At 28.3% G+C, this 5,260-nt stretch overlaps 1 pseudogene; it reads right to left on the bottom strand.

Moving 5' to 3' along the window:
* LOC140919744 (uncharacterized) overlaps positions 1-145 on the bottom strand; it is a 2,220-nt pseudogene extending 2,075 nt beyond the window's left edge.
* Positions 146-5,260: the final 5,115 nt, after the last annotated feature.

Genomic DNA, 5,260 nt, shown 5'->3' with positions numbered 1-5,260 from the left:
ATGCATGCTCCTAAACATATATGATCCGGATATAACCAGCCACACAGGCGTCTACACAGAAGTTACCCATACCAATGGGGAGAATTAAATCAGCCACACAGGCGTCCACAAAGATGCATATGATATGTGATGAAATGATAATCATGCTCAAAGGTACATGTCACCACTCACTTAGAAAATCACACAAATCACCAGCCACTTAGACAACCACAAAGATAATATAATTTAAAACTCAAATCACCAGCCACTTAGGCAACCACAAAGATAACAACATTTAAAATGCAAATCACCAACCACTTTGGCAACCACAAAGATAAAAATATTTAAAATACAAACCACCAACCAAACCACTTAGACAACCACATAGATAGAATATTCAAAACACAAATCACAAGCCACTTATGCAACCACAAAAATAATATTATTTAAAACACAAATCAAGGTTTGCCGCTAAACACATCACAAAAATCAACTTAATCATGTTATCATAATTAAAATTAAAACTTTACACCAATTCCCCCAAGACTCATATAGATTTCTTAAAAATCAAAACTTTGAAATGAAATAGCACAAAAATCGAAACTTTAAATTAAAGACATCCTAAAAAAATATTACTCATGAGATCATAATAAAAATCATAGCTTTATAATTAAGTACACATAAACAACACACAAATAATAACTTTACATCAAATATATGACATCAAACATATTACTCATGTTATAATAATAAAAATCGAAATTTATAATTAAGTTTATCAAAGCAAACATATTACTCATAAAAATAAAATATTATAGTTAAATTCTTTAAGGCAATTAAAAATCAATATTTTTCTTTTAAGACAACAAGTTTTATATCAATATCTTACAAACTATTAATTTAATATCTAGCCTAACATTGCATGGGGAAAAGCCCTTACCTTAGGCGCTTTCTTTCTTAACACCTCTAAATTTGCACGAGAAATAGCTCACGAGGCAGTAATGAGTTCAACACCGATAGATATTGGAATTTACGACTCAGAAAATTATTTTGAGAGTGTACGAATGACAAATAGGTGTGACAACAAGATGCCTAATGGAAACGTATGAACATATAAGCTATTTACGTTGCACTATTACCATTGATTTCTTGTCTAAAATTGAAGTGCACTTAATTCCAACATTATACTACCAATAATTACTATTTCTTTAATTTTATTAGGTTGTTACAAAGCCAATTGAAATTTATGTGTATGAGTTAATTTGAATTAACTAATAGAGTTCACCAAATATTGAAGGGTGTCACACACTAATTTTAATTAAATAAATAAATTAGAGATTGTCACATCACCCTTTTAATTTTTTTATCTAATAGTTACGAAACCAAAAATTTCATAGAATTATTTTTGTAGACAATTATAATTTTAGTTTAAAAAGATGAATGCATGAGATACAAAAAGGACAATAGTCTTTTTGTGTCCTCTCTTAATTGCACAAAAAAACTTATAATTAAATTTATAATCTTCCTTTAAAAAATAAATTAAAGGTGTTTAAAATGAATTAATGCATATTATGCCAAGAAAACACCATGAATTGTCATAAAATCTTGTCATAAAGGAGAGTAAAAGAATGAGTCAAGTCACTAATTTTTGTTTTTATAGGATGGACCAAAAATATTTTCAAAACACTTATACATAAAGGTTGGTTTCACTAACTCTATAATATCTCCTAAAATGAATACTTATTTGGTCACAAATAAAACTAACAAACAATATAACTTATATAAATTCTAATTTAATTAAATAATTCAACTAATATTTTATCAACTAAAACAAACATATCTAACACATCAATTTCATGATTATCGAAACTAATCAAATAAAAAAATGTCCATTTATGAAATAATGACATCATAAATAGTCCCCATTTAATTGTCACGTCAAAACAATTAAATAAAAATGAAGATTATAATTATTTATTTAGGTAGAATAGAGTGTGATAAAATTTAATTTAATTTATTTACACATAGAATAATTATTAATTTAATAATAGCAATTACTAAAAAGATACATATATAATATATATGAAAATTTTGGGGTGTTACACCTGATAAAGGATATTCTTCTAAATTTATTTGATAAAGACCAAATTTTAGATAAGCTCTTCATATTGCATCCAATTGATTTGGTGGATATTGCCAAATTTGATAGCGCTTTTCGGGGTCACGTTCTAAACATTTCCCAAAGTCAACTTAAAAAACTCTAGGAACCTTGGAAAGATGATTCTCACTTTCTTAAACTTTTGGATTCTCATAGATAGTTTCAGATGTAGAAGTTATAATTTCTTCATCTCTTTCACTCTCACAAATTTTCCTCTTGACAAAAGAATAATTTATTTTACTCTTCTTCATTCTCACAAACTTCTCTAATACAAATAAAAAAATTAAACAAATCAACAAATAAAACCACTTGAACTGTCATTATGGTTACATTCTAAAACAAAGAGTTGCATTCTAAAATAGACAGATGTAGAAAAAAAATCAAGGATACAAAACACAGTGAAAGAACAAATGCATCTATTATATATCAAGTCTTTTAAAATGTGTATAATATGAAGTAAATTATAACTTATTTATGTTTCTTTGTTCTAAGCAAACTCAAAAAACTCAAGCCTTTAGTGTTTAGAAAACACGTAAATCTTCTTCAATAAATCAACCAATTTAGGAAACATAAAACATATTTTTAGAATGTAAAAATTAAATGGAAACAAAAATCAAACACTATATATGCAACAAAAAACTCTATAACAAAATATGCATTAGAATTTAGAACAAAAGAATATCTTGTTTGTAAACCTAATTTTCTATCAGCGTTAACATCTATGCATTCACATTCTTGTTCAGTTAATAATTTTAACAAGAAAAAAGAGATACATATTAATCGAGTTGTTAACAAGGACATAATAAAGTAATTAATAAACAATTCTAATGATGAACGAAATTGAGAGATAAATTGAAATTGGAAGCCGAACTTTTTGATGAACGGCTAAGGCGACAGAGGCAAAGTGAGCAGTCGAGCACATATCGAAAATTGGAAATTGGTTGGAATCTTCGTAGACAGAGGCGAGCCGAGCAGTTGAGCACTTATCGTGATACAACGCAACATAGTGAGTTAGTGAGCAGCAACCGAGCACAGATCGTGACACAACGCAACAGAGTGAGTCAATGAGCAACAACAACAATTCTGGAAACAAGACTCAAGAGGGAGAGTGTAAGACCCTGAATTTTCTAAACTCTAATTTATGCAATTTTAGTGTATTTTATGTAGAATTACTTAGGTCTTTAGCCAAATTATTTATTTTGTGAATTAAGTAACAAAAAAAATACTTTTTGTTAGAGTTAGTGATCAACTCTTTCAAGATTCTTGTTGTTGTTATTGTTGTTGTTAGTAATGGTTAAAAAAATGATTTTTGATGTGTTTGAGTTACGTAATGAGTCATTTTCAAATAAATGAGTTTGAATTGAAGTTGAAATTTTACAACAACAAAAATTTAGAGTTGTTAAGTTGTGAAAAAGTTTAAATTTTAACTAAGTTAAAGAGTTTGAGCAAAAAGTTCGATTGAAATTAAAATGTTTAGAGTTTAAAATGTTACTCTTTTAATTACTCTCTAATTGAGTTTAAAAAAAAAGAAGTTTATAGTATTTTATTAACTCAAAATTTTTGTAATCTAATAGTTGAATGATATAACTTAGATAAAAATCTGGTCACATCTTCTTGTTTAAGAAGAAAAAAAAAACGTGACAAAGAAGTTACATTTTGTTGTTACGTTGTTGAGACCTCTTCCTTAAAATGGTATAAAATCCCGTCTGTTTCTGTCAAAAACATAACAACCTTTTAGGTTGAATAAAATGTTTTGTTGACTTTTGCTTGATTCTTGATTTAAATGTGAAATTGGAATTGTTTTGATATTGTTATATTACTTGTAAAAATAGAAAAGACAAAGAAAACCTCATCTATTTTGAAGAGGTCGAACTCTAAACCTAAGAAAAAGGGATAATTTCTTTTTGATGTGTTTAAGTTAATTTCTTTTTGATGTGTTTAAGTTATGTAAAAAGTTGATTTCAAGGAAATGAGTTTAAACTTAAGTTGAAACCTTAAAAAAATTGTTTAAGTTATGACAGTTGCGAAAATTTCAAACTGTCACCAAGTTGATGGGTTATGAGTAAAAAGTTTGAGTTTGAAATTAATGTGTTCGGAAGCAAAGTGGTGAATTCATTTTAAGCTCAAACTTGTGAAGTAAGAGCTTTAGAGTAACTTATGATTTCAAACAAAATTCATTTAAGTATATAATGTAGAGAAAAAAGTATTTAAAATTATATGTTTATGTGGTTAGTTCCTAGAGTCTCGAAATAGAATCGAGACTGTTGACACCGAATTAGCGGTGGGGAGAACTCTAATATATTAATGTTGTTGTGGTGATTAAAAAAAAATGATTTTTCTTAGTTTATGCATTTCCAAAAAAAATTGTTAGTGAATTCTTTGAAAAATTGAAGGATGTCGATTTCTAAAAATATGATTTTATATGTTGAAAGTGTTTATGGTGAATAATAATACTATTAGTCCTTACTCGTTTTAAACTCTTTTAGTAATTATACTCTAAGGGGATTAGGAGTAAGAAAGGGTTTGTAAGGTAGTTAAAGTTTCAGGGATTAATTTGACTAAATTAAACACTATTTGATTGAAGGTGTCGGCACGAGCGAGATTTTTCATTGTGTTTGATCGTGGTAGTGATAACTATTGAAAAAGCTATAACTTAGATAAAAGTTCCTTTTTAATTTTTAGTTTGCACACAGGGACCTTATATGTGTGATTTATGTATGATTAATGTGATGATGCATTCTTGAGTGGTAATACGTTTTGCTACATGTTATGAATTTTATTGAGGATATATGTCATAAGTATGCTCTGCGAAAAGTGTGAAAAATTTTTAGTTTGTAATGAGTATTAAAAGGGGAGTCTTTTAATAGCTACATTTACATAATGATTGTTGTGAAAGAGTTGGAGTATGCTCATGCATTTTATAATTAGTGGTGACTGTGATGGGCCACAATGTTAGTGGTGAATGTGATGGGTCACGGTGTTAGTGGTGACCATGATGGGCCACAAGATGGTTCCATGAGTTGATTGGTCCATCTTATCCTTACGAGGATTTATTTGTCGTGCTGATCTGTGAGAGATTGCACTCTAGAATGTGTTGATCTGTGAGCGATTGCACTATAGAAA

The sequence above is a fragment of the Cicer arietinum genome, chromosome 3, assembly GCF_000331145.2.
Source record: "Cicer arietinum cultivar CDC Frontier isolate Library 1 chromosome 3, Cicar.CDCFrontier_v2.0, whole genome shotgun sequence".
Taxonomy (NCBI): Eukaryota; Viridiplantae; Streptophyta; class Magnoliopsida; order Fabales; family Fabaceae; genus Cicer; species Cicer arietinum.
This window is presented reverse-complemented; position numbering and strand designations above follow the sequence as displayed.